This window comes from Bos grunniens, chromosome 12, assembly GCF_055505025.1.
Source record: "Bos grunniens cultivar Pamir isolate PY7600 chromosome 12, Bosgru_T2T1.0, whole genome shotgun sequence".
In the NCBI taxonomy this organism is placed as follows: domain Eukaryota; kingdom Metazoa; phylum Chordata; class Mammalia; order Artiodactyla; family Bovidae; genus Bos; species Bos grunniens.
The window spans coordinates 66,224,772-66,243,389 of record NC_141176.1 but is presented as its reverse complement, the minus strand read 5'-3'; the positions used below and the strand labels follow the sequence as shown (position 1 = coordinate 66,243,389).

The 18,618-nt window shown below is 37.3% G+C and overlaps 1 protein-coding gene and 1 long non-coding RNA gene across 12 annotated transcripts in view; one reads left to right on the top strand and one right to left on the bottom strand.

The window, feature by feature from the left end:
* The window catches only part of LOC147361840 (uncharacterized), a 43,199-nt gene extending 24,803 nt beyond the window's left edge, over positions 1 to 18,396 (top strand). Inside the window, exon 2 of the long non-coding RNA XR_015138349.1 lies at positions 58 to 18,396. This is a non-coding gene — a long non-coding RNA (uncharacterized LOC147361840). The remainder of the gene's footprint in view (positions 1 to 57) is intronic.
* Positions 1 to 18,618, bottom strand: part of GPC5 (glypican 5) — a 1,583,243-nt gene that overhangs the window by 1,373,788 nt on the left and 190,837 nt on the right. The gene's annotated exons all lie outside the window — the stretch shown is intronic.

Below are 18,618 nucleotides of genomic sequence, written 5' to 3'. Positions count from 1 at the left end.
TGCTGCCAAATGAACTGTTTCTGATCTCTGTCTCTCATATCTTTGGCTATTTCACAGTTCTTATCCTGTTCGCTCTCTGCTTCAATGTATTCCAAGATGCTGTCAGAAAGAAGCTAATTGGTCATGTTAACATCCACTCTTACTCCTGGCTCTCAAAGCTTCAGCCACTGTGGCCTAATATGATACAGTACTTTGGATCTTAACGGATACAGAATTACATGGTCTGCTCATTTCTGAGAAATGGCTCCGTAAACTGGCATCGTGGTGGTAGAATCTCTTCAACAAAATATTTACCTCACTTATATGTTTGAAAGATTGATCTCTCCTTGACACAGACGCACTTGTGTTCAAGTTTGCTGGTCAGATCTAAATTTTACATCTGGATGTAAAATTCAAAGCTGTCACAATGAATTTGATTTTTTATTAACAATCTGAATAAACAAGTCTAAATAAAATCTTTTCTTGGACACAAATCACAAACAAACAAATTTAACATGCTGATTCCATATCTGTGGTCAAAAGGAAAGTAAATACCCAGGATTGATGGTCAGTCATTAATACCAAATGCCACTGAAACCAGATCAGCTCATCCCAATTTGGAGAGTTTTCTAAATTTTATTAAGCAAAACTAAATATGATTAAAATGAACAAATATTGGTTTTCATTCACCCACATCTGTTCAGTTTTAACATTTTCTCTTGGCTCGCCACTCCAATCCCCTCAAATAGTCCCAGGTAACTACAGGTATTTAAGATGGTAGAAGTTGCTTGGTATGTATGTGTGCTCCCCTGAAATTGGGTCCAGGTCCTGACATAACATGTCCAACTGCTACAGCTGCAGTCATGAAACATCCACAGGGACAAACAAGCATGTGAGCATATACTGTGGGTCTATATGCAACAACCTATATATAAAATATCCAAGAAGCTAAGCAGCACATTATAGCCTAAAGGCATAACAAATTTTTAAAAGATGTAAAATACTGTATAGCATTTTGTCCCAGGAAAATGAGATCAAATCTCCTTTCTCTTGTTCTATTATAGCAGGAACTATTCTTCTCTTGTTTCTTCTATTGCATTCCAGTCCTGGCACTTGTTAAGAACATAATATGTGTGTTCAGTTGCTTAGTCGTGCCCGACTCTTTGCAACCCCATGGACTCTAGACCTCCAGGCTCTTCTGTCCATGGGATTCTCCAGGTGAGAATACTGGAGTGGGTTGCCATTCCCTTCTCCAGGGGATCTTCCTGACCCAGAGATTGAACCCAGGCCTCTTGTGTCTCCTACATTGGCAGGCAGATTCTTTACCACCAACACCACCTGGGAAGCCCCAAGAACATAATGGATGCTACAAAAATGACTGCTGAATAATCAATGAATTTCCTGGAGTTTACCACACCTTACCACTTTATTTCCATCTACCCTGCACAAGTCACTTGAAAAAGTTTTATAATAACTTATAATTTCCTTGAAAAAAAACTAAGTCACATGGAGCAATTAAATTTGTTTAATAACATTAAAACTATTGAAATTTCCCATATAGCACCATGATAATAAATACATGATTTTGGGATAATGCATGTTGAGCTAAAGATGGCCTTCTTCAAAAGAACCTTGGAGAATCAATAAACTCAGAAAGAAAATTCTAAAGCAACATTAAATATTATTTCCAACTCCACTTTTTTGCCTCTGTCGACTTTATTCCACCTGGAATTTAATGAAAGCCCTCTCTCTTAGTTTATTACATACTCTTAGGATATAGATGATAGGAAATGTGAAATGTAGATTTTCTCTGTGTGGTTGTCTTTAGGGGAAAACCTTTCACTGTCTAAAAGAGTGGCCATGAATACTAAATAGCTCTTATATTAGCCAAGGAATAAGCCAGGGAATAAAACTTTGTTTGTGCAATTATTCCATCTTCTACTAAAAACTCTGGCTTACATTTAGATATGTAACATAAACAAAAGGTGTTGATTTCATTTGCCCCTCAGTCTAAGAGGCTGGATAGTGAGCTGTTATTATTATCTGTGTACTGCCCATGTGTCCTGCTGGATCAGAGGAAAGAGGGGTTTCTTATTTCCATTGTCATCTGTAAAGCACATTAAGCAGGTGGAAACTTCTTCCCCAGCATGTGTAAAAGTAAAAGTCAAATGTTCAATTTACTTGAGGAAAATAATTCTATCACACTCCAAAATCTGATAAGAATAATAGGACTTATGAAATTATGGCTTCAGCAAACACTCACCCAAGCACAGAATGATACAATTCTCAGAGCCAACACCTGCCAAACCATTAAGGTATGCTGGTAGTTTTCAGGGCTTCACACTTGACATTATTTCCAATAGGGTAAAAGATAACTCTGTGTTTACTATCTGTTTGATATTTCAAATATTTCCTCATAATGTCTAATTCAAAGTGAAGAATAAACGACTTTTAAGTGATCATTAACTTCCAATCAAGGAAAGTCCCACAAACTCCAGATATTATTAAAGAAAAGATATTAATAAAATCTACAAAGGTTAGTAGTTAAGTCTGATATATATATATATATATATATATATACACACACACACACATACATATAGTTAACATTATGCATATGAACAACAGGAAGATATTTCAAAAAATCAGGAGAGAGAAATGAAAAATAATTACAATAACATTTTTTTTTTACAATAACATTTTTAAATCCCCCAAAATGTGTGACAATAAAAGGATTCTAAGCTTCAGGTTATTATTTCAACTCATTCGATAAAAGACCTGTCTAGAAAAAAAGTGAGTTTGTTCAAATACATATGTTCTACATAAGCCATAAATAAATTGTGATGAGCAGACTCTAGGGTGCCCCCATAACCCCCATCTCCTGGGATCCATGCCCTCATAGCATTTCCTTCCCCTGACAGTGGAAAAGATCTATGACTTGCTTCTAATCAAAGAACATGGAAAAAGTGATGGGAAATCTCACTCCTGTGGTTATGTTAAATTGTATGACTGTCTTTCTATCAGACTCACTCTAAAAACTGTCTTTGCTGGCTTGATGAAGTAAGTGACCAGTCTGGGAAAGAATACACAGTAAAGAAATAAGGAATGTGGGCAATCTTCAGGAAGAGAAAGTGTCCTCTAAGAATCTGAGGCTCTGGAGGGCAGCCTCTAGGCTCTGAGGGTGGCCTCTAGCTGAAAGCCAGCAAGAAAGTGTTATCGATCCTACAACCATGAGGAATGGAGTTCTAAACAACTGAGATCAGAAGTAGATCCTTTCCTACTAAAGTTGCCAGATGAGATTGCAGCCCATCCTATACCTAGACTGCAGCCTTCAGAGACACTAAGCTGAGGACCCGTTTAGACTGTTCCCACTCTCCTGACCCACAAAATTTTTGAGATTATTAATATGTTTTTTAGGCTATTAGGTTTCAGTAATTTGTTGTATGGTAACAGCAACTAAGCAAAGAAGAAAAGGAAAGATATACCCATTTGAATGCAGAGTTCCAAAGAATAGCAAGAAGAGATAAGAAAGCCTTCCTCAGCGATCAGTGCAAAGAAATAGAGGAAAACAACAAAATGGGAAAGACTAGAGATCTCTTCAAGAAAATTAGAGATACCAAGGGAACATTTCATGCAAAGATGAGCTCGATAAAGGACAGAGATTGTATGGACCTAACAGAAGCAGAAGATATTAAGAAGAGGTGGCAAGAATACACAGAAGAACTGTACAAAAAAGATCTTCACGACCCAGATAATCATGATGGTGTGATCACTGACCTAGAGCCAGACATCCTGGAATGTGAAGTCAAGTGGACCTTAGAAAGCATCACCACGAACAAAGCTAGTGGAGGTGATGGAATTCCAGTGGAGCTATTCCAAATCCTGAAAGATGATGCTGTGAAAGTGCTGCACTCAATATGCCAGCAAGTTTGGAAAACTCAGCAGTGGCCACAGACTGGAAAAGGTCATTTTTCATTCCAATCCCAAAGAAAGGCAATGCCAAAGAATGCTCAAACTACCGCACAATTGCACTCATCTCACACGCTAGTAAAGTAATGCTCAAAATTCTCCAAGCCAGGCTTCAGCAATATGTGAACCATGAACTTCCTGATGTTCAAGCTGGTTTTAGAAAAGGCAGAGGAACCAGAGATCAAATTGCCAACATCCGCTGGATCATGGAAAAAGCAAGAGAGTTCCAGAAAAACATCTATTTCTGTTTTATTGACTATGCCAAAGCCTTTGGCTGTGTGGATCACAACAAACTGTGGAGAATTCTGAAAGAGATGGGAATACCAGACCACCTGACCTGCCTGTTGAGAAACGTATATGCAGGTCAGGAAGCAACATTTAGAACTGGACATGGAACAACAGACTGGTTCCAAATAGGGAAAGGAGTACGTCAAGGCTGTATATTGTCACCCTGCTTATTTAACTTATATGCAGAGTACATCATGAGAAATGCTGGACTGGAAGAAACACAAGCTGGAATCAAGATTGCCGGGAGAAATATCAATAAACTCAGATATGCAGATGATACCACCCTTATGGCAGAAAGTGAAGAGGAACTAAAAAGCCTCTTGATGAAAGTGAAAGTGGAGAGTGAAAATGTTGGCTTAAAGCTCAGCATTCAGAAAACGAAGATCATGGCATCCAGTCTCATCACTTCATGGGAAACAGTGGAAACAGTGTCAGACTTTATTTTGGGGGGCTCCAAAATCACTGCAGATGGTGACTGAAGCCATGAAATTAAAAGACGCTTACTCCTTGCAAGGAAAGTTATGACCAACCTAGATAGCATATTCAAAAGCAGAGACATTACTTTGCCAACTAAGGTCCATCTAGTCAAGGCTATGGTTTTTCCTGTGGTGATGTATGGATGTGAGAGTTGGACTGTGAAGAAGGCTGAGTGCCGAAGAATTGATGCTTTTGAACTGTGGTGTTGGAGAAGACTCTTGAGAGTCCCTCGGACTGCAAGTAGATCCAAAGAGTCCGTTCTGAAGGAGATCAGCCCTGGGATTTCTTTGGAAGAAATGATGCTAAAGCTGAAACTCCAGTTTCAGCCACCTCATGTGAAGAGTTGACTCATTGGAAAAGACTCTGATGCTGAGAAGGATTGGAGGCAGGAGGAGAAGGGGACGACAGAGAATGAGATGCTGGATGGCATCACTGACTCGATGGACATGAGTCTGAGTGAACTCTGGCAGTTGGTGATGGACAGGGAGGTCTGGCATGCTGAGATTATCCGGGTTGCAAAGAGTCAGACACAACTGAGCGACTGAACTGAACTGAACAGCAACTAATACAGAAATGGCAAAATGTCTGCAGTTTGAGGCAATATTTAGTTATCTATTATTTCTGTCCTCAATTTCACATGTGAAAAAAAAGGTAATACACATAAAAGTTTAATTACAATCAGTAAGATTAATATTTTACTGCCAATATCTTTTTTACATCAGAGAATGGTACAAAAAAATAGAAGATGCTTTGCCAAAAGATACTTCATATTAAAGTAATCTTAGTCTAGTAGTCTGGTTGCTCCTTTTCTATATGATAAAAAACTGAAACATCTTTATACATGTATATTCATTTCTCTTCATAATAGCTGGATTGTTGTTTTTGCTTCATTAAAGAGATACATATAAAGTAAAATGTTCTTATGCTTGATCTCACTCTTCCCTGCCAAAAATACGTCCTTCAAAGGGGCTTCACATTAAAATCAAAATTATATATGTGACCACCGCATGTTTAGTAATTAGATCACATTAAACTTTACATACAAATTTCAGCAAGCTCACGAACAACACCTGCATCATTCTGGCCTTAGCAACCTTCAAAGATACCCCCTCAGCCATAGTGCCCCTGCAAGTCCGACTGAGAATATTGGGAGAATTCATGACATGCCATAGACCACTTCTGCCACCAGCTATATACTGTATCTTGATGTTCCACACCTGCTAACACCTTGAGAAACAAATAGGCATTTCTGAGCCACTATTTAATGCTCTACCCTCAAGCAAGCTGGTTAGCTGCTGTCACTCATGACTGAAGCAACTCTTCTCACCTTCGAGAAGCCCCAGAGCCAAGCTGCATGAATCAGAAGCATTGCAACATTCATGGTGAGGGTTCTCTAAAATTTCACACATATCCTTTCATCCTTGCCAGGTGGTCTGGATGTGAACTAGTTCAAACAGAAGTGATCTCACTCTGCCCTGAAATGGGACGGTGCTCTGGCTCCCAGACATAGGCCCCGCCACTCTTTGTTTCCCCTTGTAGTAAGATCTCAGAAGCCTTTCTTTTGTAACCCCCACCCACTATTGCAGTCATGTCCAAATATTGGTTTGGCCAAAAATTCATTTGTGTTTTCCTGTAAGATATGGAAAAACTCAAACGAATTTTTGGCCAACCTAATATTTTGATACTCATATTATAGTGGTTCCTTTTCAGAGAGAATCGTTATTTCCCATGTAGATTCAAACAGTTATGGATTGAGGAGGATTATGGAAGCACACTGAACCCCACATTCCAGAAATACCTCGGTTCCCCACTACAGATAAGATAACCCATTCAGCAACACCCTCTGACTACTATGCTTCAAGTAGCAAATGAGGAAATAAGATTGTTTCTTTTAATAATTACAAAGACTAATTTCTTGAACTATGCCTTACAAATGCTGTCCTGAGATCAATTAAGAAATATCCAGTCTCATAGAAAATAGCTAGTCTCATGCACATGGATCTGAGTGAATAAGAACAAAGTATTTAGGAAGTGGAAAACAATAGCATCAATCACACTGAATTTGTCAGCTTACCAATCATGATACAGATGCTAAAATTACTAAAGAGCTATAACTTTTTAGAGCATGGCATTTTAGATTGGCATTAACTCTGATGTATGACTTCTAGTGCAGTGGGTAATGACAAAAATAGAGAAGCTATTATATTATAAATAAATATCTGGGTGTACAAATGAATCCTCACTAAAATATTTATTTGAAGTTAATTAAATTCCATTATATAGCCATCACTACAAATTATGTCCTGCATTCTAATCATTGGTTAACTGCTTATTACCTCACAAAGATGAATAAATATAAGTCAAATCACTAAGATGCCTATATTTGATTTCAGTATGGGCAGTGATTTAGTTTATCTGAAACAACTGCCAAAATAAATTTGTTACATACACCACACTCTCACAAATAGACTCCAATGTATCTGATCAGGTACTTTCCAAACCTAGAACAGTGTTGAACTCTCAAATATTTTCTGAATAAAGAAAATATCCCATTACCCATGAGTATTGTGAATGCATCTACATCCTCTCACAGACAATCTGAGAAAAAGCTAAAGGAGGCAACAGAACCAAGATCGCAGGGCTCCTCTTCACTACCACCACATAGCATGTTGCCTGGACAGTGAAGAGGAGTTGGTTAGGAAATCTGATGTTTTTCCTCTTTACCCTACCTCATTAATGACATTCAGCTTCCCTCTTTCTCCATTCTTTTATCCCCAATTTCTTGCCTACTGATACATGTTGAACATCTACTTGTATACTTTGCAAGAAGAACAGAGGTAGAGAATTGGCAAGTAAATCATGAGGTATTTACTTCATACTATCAGGGGCAAAGAGTCATAGATTTTTTTAAACACTCTTCTACGGAGTGCATCTTTCCTATTTTTATTATTTTATTTTTGGCTGCACAGCACAGCATGTGGGGTCTTATTAATAGTTCCCTGACCAGGGATTGAACTCATATCCCCTGCATTAGAAGCATAGATTCTTAACTATTGGACCACCAGGGAAAAGCAGAGAGTCATGTATTTTCAGTACGTTGTGGTATACCATGCACAGAGTTAAGTACACATTTCTGTTGTTGTTGTTAGGTTGCTTTAAAATAGGAACTGTCAAACTATTTACTGTATATTCATTTTTGTTTCAAAGAACTTCAATAAATCTTGGTGATGTCCTTAAAATGAAAATTCCATTAAGAACAGTCCTCTTGGCCATATTCATTTCTATTCATTCTTTCTTCAGGGCCTAACATAATGTCTGGAACATTCAGTCACATCTGAATTTCACATATATTCGTAAATGAAGACCTTAACTGTAACAGGCTAAGACAAAGGTAAGTAGACCTCTTTCTCTTGTTTTTAGTACATATTTCCCAGTGAGTTGACTGAAGTCAATTATAGAAGAAAACACCAGGGTCTTCCAAAAGCATACACATCTTCCTATGATGAGATTAAAATCAAACATTAAATCAGTGCTGTAACACTGAAGTAGACAGAGACACAAAATTTTTAAAGTATATAATTATACCCCAATCTGTTGCATTATATTGTTTTACTGTACTAGCTATAGAAACTGTTGGCAAAAGCTAACATAAAAATTGTTAAATAAATAATTTCCTATATTTTTTAGATTAATTAGCTATATTTATTTATATGAAGGAAAATTTTTAAAGAAAAAAAAAACAGTACTTAAGCTTTTAGTGTGTATTCTGCTTATATTATCCATGTAGATTTCTGGAACATTTCCACTAATTAGATGACTCTCAAAACATTTTCAGTTTCAACAAATCACATCCCCATTTTACTTTAGGTGCTGAAGGACCTCAATATATTTAAATATAGCTTATCTAATTTATAAAGCATTTTCATGAATGAACACATAATTATCACTCCTCCACATCATCCTACCACTAAAGGGAGAACTACATAATTATGAATTAATGAGATGGATTTTCTTTTGTAACTTATGTAAACTAATTTCATTACTTTATAAAAACATATGGTTCCTATAATGACTGAATTTAATGTTTTTACTAATTTTTTTTCTCATAATTATAGCATTGAATTTTAAATGTGTATATTATTATTTTGCTTAATAATTTCTATGAGGAACTAAATTCTTATGTGAATCAATTATGTAAATAAATATTTTGATGATTATGTTTACATAAGGCTACTCTGTGTCCAAGTGCTCAAAGATAATAATTATGCTAATCAATTACCAAGCTTGGTTTATGCTGACATGAAAATGTACTGAAGCATTATTTATAAAGGTAGGGACTTGAGCATATTGAACTTGCAAATTTAAGAGCAGCTATATTTTCAGTAACTATATAAAAAGTGCAACAAGATTGGAGAAAGTCTCAGATTGAGCAGAATGAGAAAACAAGTTCAATTACTGAACAGTATCCCTGCAAGGAAAATTACATGTAAGGAAAATGGTCCATAGGAGGCTTTTAATCATTAGGCATTAAAAAAGATGGGTAAAACATGATACTGAGAATGACTCACCAATTATGGGGCATTTAAAAATATTATTGAAAAACCTCAACTAGTATATTCAACTGAGGGAAATATCTTTAACCAAAATTATTGCCTTTGTTTAAAACAATGGACTACAAAACACATCACAGTGCAAACGGACCAAGGGAAATAAGAACTTTGGGTATCTGGACTGCCAGTTTGATTGGCAAAGAAAGAATACTGAAATACAGGTTGAGGCATAGATTGACCAAAACCAGAATCTTTTCATTTTCAGACATTCTAATCAGATACTCATTTCCCATATTCAATATGAACAAGTATTAGTGAAATAGTTTTACATATAACATATTCATAAAAATCTATATCATTTAAAGAATTTTTTTCTATTTTTCAAGATGATAACTCTCATGCTGTACAATATTAAAAGTAGATTATTACCAATATTCTACCAGGTAGTTTTTATCCTTTCCAGTTATTATCAGAATTTTGAAAAACACTAGAATAGCAGTAGCTTCAGCAAAATCTTTACTATCTCTTATGATTTAGATTCTGAATTTCCTAAAATCTTGAACTGAAATCTTTGCTAACATAATACAAAAGCTATATCTTTTAAAGTAAAGAAATGTAAACTGATGAGAATTTCAAAGAAATAGAATCAGAGTTACTGAAATTACTGTTATCGTCCTCATGGTCTCCACTGTCTGCCACTTGGTCAAACTCTTTTTTTTTTTCATTCTGGGTGAAATAGTAGACCACACACAAATGGAACTTCCTCTCTTTCTTCTCCCAAAACAAAAACTTAATATAAAACATGTCATGTTTGAAAGATCCAAGTAAAGAAAATCTCCATAAAGCAGAAATGAATAGAAAACTCAGAGTAGTAAAGAGCAGCTGAAATCAATAGCTCACAGAGAAGCCAGACTGGGCCTTAAAGGTGAGCCCATCAGGAATATGCCTCATTTTGGACCCCAGGAAAGAACTAGAAATGAGGTTTCTGCCACAAAAGAGGATAGGAACAGTGTCCACTCCTTACTCCTTAACAAAACAGAGTGTTCCCTGCGGCCAGGATGTAGTTAGTCTGATTCAAAATAGGCTTATATTTTTTTGTGGAGTAGAGGGATAAATCTGTGAGTCAAAACACAGATACAAACTGAGTTTGGGCACTCTGAAATGCCAGGCTACTGGCATGCTCAAACATAACTCACTAGAAAGACATATAAGGGAAAATGTCCTTCAGAAGACGAGTTCAAAACAAGATCTGACAAGTATAATTTCAATTCTGCCACTAAAATGAGGCCATAAATATTAGGATATTTTGCTCTATCATGCTTTTTTGTTTTTAGTTGCTCATGAAATTAAAATGAAACAGTCAACCTATGCCACAGATGGGAAAAAGGATTTTGAGTTTTGCTTCTGGTCAAAAGTGAGTAACAGGATGACAGTGAGTAACTGGATTTTCCATTCTATCAGAAGTGAACAACAATAAAAAACAAAAGACAAATCTGTGGACCAAGGATTTCCAAGATGCTGGATGCCAGGAAATGAGGCAAAATAATCCTTGAGACTGGGGAGCAGGGGTCAAGGGGCAGGATAAGCCTTAGTTTACCATTTGCTCCTTGAAAGAAAAGCTATGACCAACCTAGGCAGCACATTAAAAAGCTGACATTAGTTTGCCAAAAAAGGTCCATCTAGTCAAAGCTATGGTTTCTCCAGTAGTCATGTATGGATGTGAGAGTTGGACTATAAAGAAAGGTGAGCACTTAAGAATTTATGCTTTTCAATAACACTGATGAACATAGATGCAAAAATCCTTAACAAAATTCTAGCAATCAGAATCCAACAACACATTAAAAAGATCATACACCATGACCAAGTGGCCTTTATCCCAGGGATGCAAGAATTCTTCACTATCTGCAAATCAATCAATGTAATACACCACATTAACAAATTGAAAAATAAAAATGATATGGTTATCTCAATAGATGCAGAGAAAGCCTTTGACAAAATACAACATCCATTTATGATAAAAACTCTCAAGAAAGCAGGAATAGAAGGAACATACCTCAACATAATAAAAGCTATATATGACAAACCCACAGCAAACATTATCCTCAATGGTGAAAAATTGAAAGCATTTCCCCTAAAGTCAGGAACAAGGCGAGGGTGCCCACTTTCACCACTACTATTAAACATAGTTTTAGAACTTTTGGCCACAGCAATCAGAGCAGAAAAAGAAATAAAAGGAATCCAAATTGGAAAAGAAGTAAAACTCTCACTGTTTGCATATGACATGATTCTCTATATAGAAAACCCTAAAGGCTCCACCAGAAAATTACTAGAGCTAATCAATGAATATAGTAAAGTTGCAGGATACAAAATCAACACACAGAAATCCCTTGCATTCCTATACACTAATAATGAGAAAATAGAAAGAGAAATTAAGGAAACAATTCCATTCACCATTGCAACGAAAAGAATAAAATACTTAGGAATATATCTACCTAAAGAAACAAAAGACCTATATATAGAAAACTATAAAACACTGGTGAAAGAAATAAGTTCAGTTCAGTTCAGTCACTCATTTTGTCTGACTCTTTGCAACCCCAAAATCGCAACACGCCAGGCCTCCCTGTCCATCACCAACTCCCGGAGTTCACTCAAACTCACGTCCATCGAATCGGTGATGCCATCCAGCTGTTTCATCCTCTGTCGTCCCCTTCTCCTCCTGCCCCCAATCCCTCCCAGCATCAGAGTCTTTTCCAATGAGTCATCTCGTCACATCAGGTGGCCAAAGTACTGGAGTTTCAGCTTTAGCATCATTCCTTCCAAAGAACACCCATGACTGGTCTCCTTTAGAATGGACTGGTATCTCCTTGCAGTCCAAGGGACTCTCAAGAGTCTTCTCCAACACCACAGTTCAAAAGCATCAATTCTTCAGCGCTCAGCTTTCTTCACAGTCCAACTCTCACATCCATACATGACCACAGGAAAAACCATAGCCTTGACTAGATGGACCTGTGTTGGCAAAGTAATGTCTCTGCTTTTCAATATGCTGTCTAGGTTGGTCATAACTTTTCTTCCAAGAAGTAAGCATCTTGTAATTTCATGGCTTCAGTCACCATCTGCAGTGACTTTGGAGGCCAAAAAAATAAAGTCGGACACTGTTTCCACTGTTTCCCCATCTACTGGCCATGAAGTGATGGGACCAGATGCCATGATCTTTGTTTTCTGAATCTTGAGCCTTAAGCCAACTTTTTCACTCTCCTCTTTCACTTTCATCAAGAGGCTCCTTAGTTCCTCTTCACTTTCTGCCATAAGGGTGGTGTCATCTGCATATCTGAGGTTATTGATATTTCTCCCGGCAATTTTGATTCCAGCTTGTGCTTCATCCAGCCCAGCATTTCTCATGATGTACTCTGCATATAAGTTAAATAAACCGGGTGACAATATACAGCCTTGATGTACTTCTTTTCCTATTTGGAACCAGTCTGTTGTTCCATGTCCAGTTCTAACTGTTGCTTCCTGACCTGCATATACGTTTCTCAACAGGCAGGTCAGGTGGTCTGGTATTCCCGTCTCCTTCAGAATTTTCCACAGTTTATTGTGATCCACACAGTCACAGGCTTTGGCATAGTCAATCAAGCAGAAATAGATGTTTTTCTGGAACTCTCTTCCTTTTTCCATGATCCAGCAGATGTTGGCAATTTGATCTCTGGTTCCTCTGCCTTTTCTAAAACCAGCTTGAACATCTGGACGGTCACGGTTCACATATTGCTGAAGCCTGGCTTGGAGAATTTTGAGCATTACTTTACTAGCATGTGAGATGAGTTCAATTGTGCAATAGTTTGAGCATTCTTTGGCATTGCCTTTCTTTTGGATTGGAATGAAAACTGACCTTTTCCAGTCCTGTGGCCACTGCTGAGTTTTCCAAACTTGCTGGTATATTGAGTGCAGCACTTTCACAGCCTCATCTTTCAGGATTTGAAATAGCTCAACTGGAATTCCATCACCTCCACTAGCTTTGTTCGTAGTGATGCTTTCTAAGGCCCACTTGACTTCACATTCCAGGATGTCCAGCTTTTGGTGAGTGATCACAGCATCGTGATTATCTGGGTCAGAAGATCTTTTTTGTACAGTTCTGTGTATTCTTACCACCTCTTCTTAATATCTTCTGCTTCTGTTATGTCCATACGATTTCTGTACTTTACTGAGCCCATCTTTGCATGAAATATCCCTTGGTATCTCTAATTTTCTTGAAGAGATCTCTAGTCTTTCCCATTTTGTTGTTTTCCTCTATTTCTTTGCACTGATCACTGAGGAAGGCTTTCTTATCTCTTCTTGCTATTCTTTGGAACTCTGCATTCAGATGCTTATATCTTTCCTTTTCTCCTTTGTTTTTCACTTCTCTTCTTTTCACAGCTATTTGTAAGGCCTCCTCAGACAGCCATTTTGCTTTTTTGCATTTCTTTTCCATGGGGATGGTCTTGATCCCTGTCTCCTGTACAATGTCACAAACCTGTCATAGTTCATCAGGCACTCTATCTATCAGATCTAGTCCCTTAAATCTATTTCTCACTTCCACTGTATAATCACAAGGGATTTGATTTAGGTCATACCTGAATGGTCTAGTGGTTTTCCCTACTTTCTTCAATTTGAGTCTGAATTTGGCAATAAGGAGCTCATGATCTGAGCCACAGTCAGCTCCCAGTCTTGTTTTTGCTGACTGTATAGAGCTTCTCCATCTTTGGCTGCAAAAAGGACACTAATAGATGGAGAAATATACCATGTTCATGGATAGGAAGAATCCATGAACATGGTATATTTTCACTCATATAGTGAAAATGAGTATTCTATCCACAGCAATGTATAGATTCAATGCAATCCCTATTAAGCTACCAACGGTATTTTTCACAAAGCTAGAACAAATAATTTTACAATTTATGGAAATACAAAAAAACTCAAATAGCCAAAGCAATGTTCAGAAAGAAGAATGGAACTGGAGGAATCAACCTACCTGACTTCAGGCTCTACTACAAAGCCACAGTCATCAAGACAGTATGGTACTGGCACAAAGACAGAAATATTGATCAACGGAATAAAATAGAAAGTCCAGAGATAAATCCACTCACCTATGGACATCTTATCTCTGACAAAGTAGGCAAGAATATACAATGGAGATAAGACAATCTCTTTAACAAGTGGTGCTGGGAAAACTGGTAAACCACTTGTAAAAGAATGAAACTAGAACACTTTCTAACACCATACACAAAAATAAACTCAAAATGGATTAAAGATCTAAACGTAAGACCAGAAACTATAAAACTCCTAGAGGAGAACATAGGCAAAACACTCTCCGACATACATCACAGCAGGATCCTCTATGACCTACCTCCCAGAATATTGGAAATAAAAGCAAAAATAAACAAATGGGACCTAATTAAAATTAAAAGCTTCTGCACAACAAAGGAAACTCTAAGCAAGGTGAAAAGGCAGCCTTCAGAATGGGAGAAAATAATAGCAAATGAAGCAACTGACAAAGCAAATCCTGCAGCTCAATTCCAGAAAAATAAACGACCCAATCAAAAATAATGGGCCAAAGAACTAAACAGACATTTCTCCAAAGAAGACATACAGATGGCTAACGAACACATGAAAAGATGCTCAACATCACTCATTATCAGAGAAATGCAAATCAAAACCACAATAAGGTATCATTCACACCACTCAGAATGGCTGCTATCCAAAAGTCTGCAAGCAATAAATGCTGGAGAGGATGCGGAGAAAAGGGAACCCTCTTACACTGTTAGTGGGAATGCAAACTAGTACAGCCACTATGGAGAACAGTGTGGAGATTCCTTAAAAAAACTGGAAATAGAACTGCCATACGACCCAGCAATCCCACTGCTGGGCATACACACCAAGGAAACCAGAATTGAAAGAGACATGTGTACCTAAATGTTCATCGCAGCACTGTTTATAATAGCCAGGACATGGAAGCAACCTAGATGTCCATCAGCAGACAAATGGATAAGAAAGCTGTGGTACATATACACAATGGAGTATTAATCAGACATTAAAAAGAATACATTTGAATCAGTTCTAATGAGGTGGATGAAACTGGAACCTATTATACAGAGTGAAGTAAGCCAGAAAGAAAAACATCAATACAGTATACTAACGCATATATATGGAATTTAAAAAGATGGTAACAATAACCCTGTATACAAGACAGCAAAAGAGACACAGATGCATAGAACAGTCTTTTGGACTCTGTGGGAGAGGGCGAGGGTGGGAAGATTTGGGAGAATGGCATTGAAACATGTATAATATCATATGTGAAATGAATTGCCAGTCCAGGTTCAATGCATGATACAGGATGCTTGGGGCTGGTGCACTGGGATAACCCAGAGGGATGGTATGGGGAGGGCGGTGGGAGAGGGGTTCAGGATGGGGAACACGTGTATACCCGTGGGTGATTCATGTTGATATATGGCAAAACCAATACAATATTGTAAAGTAATTAGCCTCCAATTAAAATAAATAAATTTGTATTAAAAAAATAAATTCAATATGATTAAAAAAAAAAAGAATTGATGCTTTTGAACTATGGTATTGGAGAAGATTCTTGAGAGTTCCTTGATCTCCAGCAAGGAGATCAAACCAGTCAGTCCTAAAGGAAATCAATTCTGAATATTCATTGGAAGGACTGATGTTGAAGCTGAAACTCCAATACTTTGGCCACCTGATGTGAAGAACTGACTCATTGGAAAAGACCCTGATGCTGGGAAAGATTTAAGGTGGGAGGAGAAGGGTACCACAGAGGATGAGATGGTTGGATGGCATCACCAACTCGATGGACATGAGTTTGAGTAAGCTCAGGGAGTTGGTGATGAACAGGGAAATCAGGCATGCTGCAGTCCATGGGGTCACAAAGAGTCAGACATGAATGAGTGACTGAATTGCTTTTAGAGTTTCCAGAATTGATACCAGGAAGAGAAACTCAAGCACAGCCAGGAAGATTTGCTGAGTAAAAGAGACATTGCTGAAAGTCCAAAGAAATCAAAGCAGTTTGAATGTCTAAGAGTAACAAAGAGGAGAAAGCTGCACAGAGAGAAAACCAAGATTCTACAGAGTTTTCCTGGAGTATTCATCAGAATTCTGATCAGTCCATGCATATAAGGTTACTACCAAAAGCAAGGAAACGAACCCCCAAAGAGTTAGAGGGAATACACAGCATTCTTGCAAGAGATATCATTGGAAAGCATCATAATTCACCCAGTGCTGTGTAGAGTACACAGAAGGATTTTGCTTAACAATGGAATATAATTAACCCTAGATTAAACATCACTGTTATTCCACATATAAATCTGAAAAGGAAGACTCAGAAAGATCAAATTTAACTTTATCCCAGGAAAAATCTCAAGAATATTTATAGAAATGTAAAAATATCCAGCACCCAAGAAAATAAAAATTCATAATGTCTGGTATCTAATCAAAAATTATCAGGCAAGCAAAGAATCAGGAAAGCACAACTAACTCATAATCCAAAAACTCAGCAAATCAAAACAAATGCAGAATAGAATATATTATAATTAACAGAAAAGACATTAAAACTGACAATAGATTTAAACCTAATCATGTATTTAATCACATAAAATGTAAGTGAAACACTAATTTAAATGCAGAGATGATCATATTGGATAAAAAAGCGAGACCCTATCTCATGTTGCCAAAAAGAAACACACTTTAAATACAAGGACAACAACAAATTAAAAATACGAAGATGCAAGAAGATATATCACACTAACACTAATCAAAAGAAAACTAGAATGGATATATCAATATCAGACAAAGTAGATTTCAGAGCAAAGAATGTTATCAAGTAGAAAATCATTTCATAATAATAAAGGGGTCAATTCATCAGGAGGATATAACAACTACTAATGTTTATGCACTTAATACCACAATTCAAACTACCTAAAGAGGAAAAAGAAAAAATTATAGTTCAGTTCAGTTTAGTCACTCAGTCGTGTCTGATTCTTTGTGACCCCAGGAACCGCAGCACCCCAGGCCTCCCTGTCCATCACCAACTCCTGGAGTCCAGTCCACTGAGTCAGTGATGTCATCCAACCATCTTATCCTCTGTCGTCCCCTTCTCCTCCTGCCCTCAATCTTCCCCAGCTTCAGGGTCTTTTCAAATGAGTCGGCTCTTCACTTCAGTAGCTCATTTGGAAAAGAATCCACTTGCAATGCAGGAGACCCCTGTTGGATCCCTGGGTCAGGAAGATCCACTGGCAATGGGCATAGGCTACCCACTCCAGTATTCTTGGGCTTCCCTTGTGGCTCAGCTGGTAAAGAATTTGCCTGTAATGCGGGAGATCTGGGTTTGATCCCTGGGTTGGGAAGATCCCCTGGAGAAGGGAAAGGCTACCCACTCCAGTATTCTGGCCTGGAGAATTCCACAGACTGTATTGTCTATAAAATCCCAAAGAATTGGACATGACTGAGTGACCGAGCATGCAAGCGTGCACGCGCACACACACACACACATCCCCCACACACATACACACAGAGCCTGGCCAAAATGGGTTCAGAGAACTGGGAGATGACAAAGCTGGGAACAGCAACTCTAAGGGTTTCTTTGATTCTGTAAAGGGGAGGTAAGAAATGATTTTTACAAAGGGTAATGTGGGGTCAAAAGTGTCATTTGCTTTTTGAAATAGAACACAAACTAGAACAAACATATATGCTTAAAGTGAAGTTCAGACAGTACAGGAGAAAATTATGTACAGTATAGATGAGAATGGGGATAACTACAAGCAACAATTTGGAAAAGGTAAGAGGAAGAAGAAGCCAATAACAAGAAAAAACATTAAAACTTCTCATGTTTGAAACTCAAAAATTCATGTCTAAATAACTCAAAAATTAAATAATAAATCACAATAAAATCTTTAAATATATCAAAATGAACAAAAATTAAAGTAATACTAGAGACAAAAATTTGTGATGAGGCAGCTAAAGTGGTATTAAAGGGATACTTATAACCTTAAAAGTTTATATTACAAAATTTTTAAAGATTAACTTAATTCAAAAGAAATTTTAAAGGCTAACTGTAATTAATAAAAATTCTAAAAAAAAAAAATTCACTTAGGAAATAAGAAAAAGAAACAGAAAATAGCTCTCCCGTAGGTTTGTTTCCATGTCTGGACCACTTAAGCAGCAGAAGACATAAAATAAGCAACATAACAATAAATTACCAAACCTACCTGACAGTCAGGCTTATCAACCTATAACAGATCGATGCTGAAAGGCTAAGCCTGCAAAGTTCAAGGAGAAACAGGCTAAGTACATTCCCATTTACACT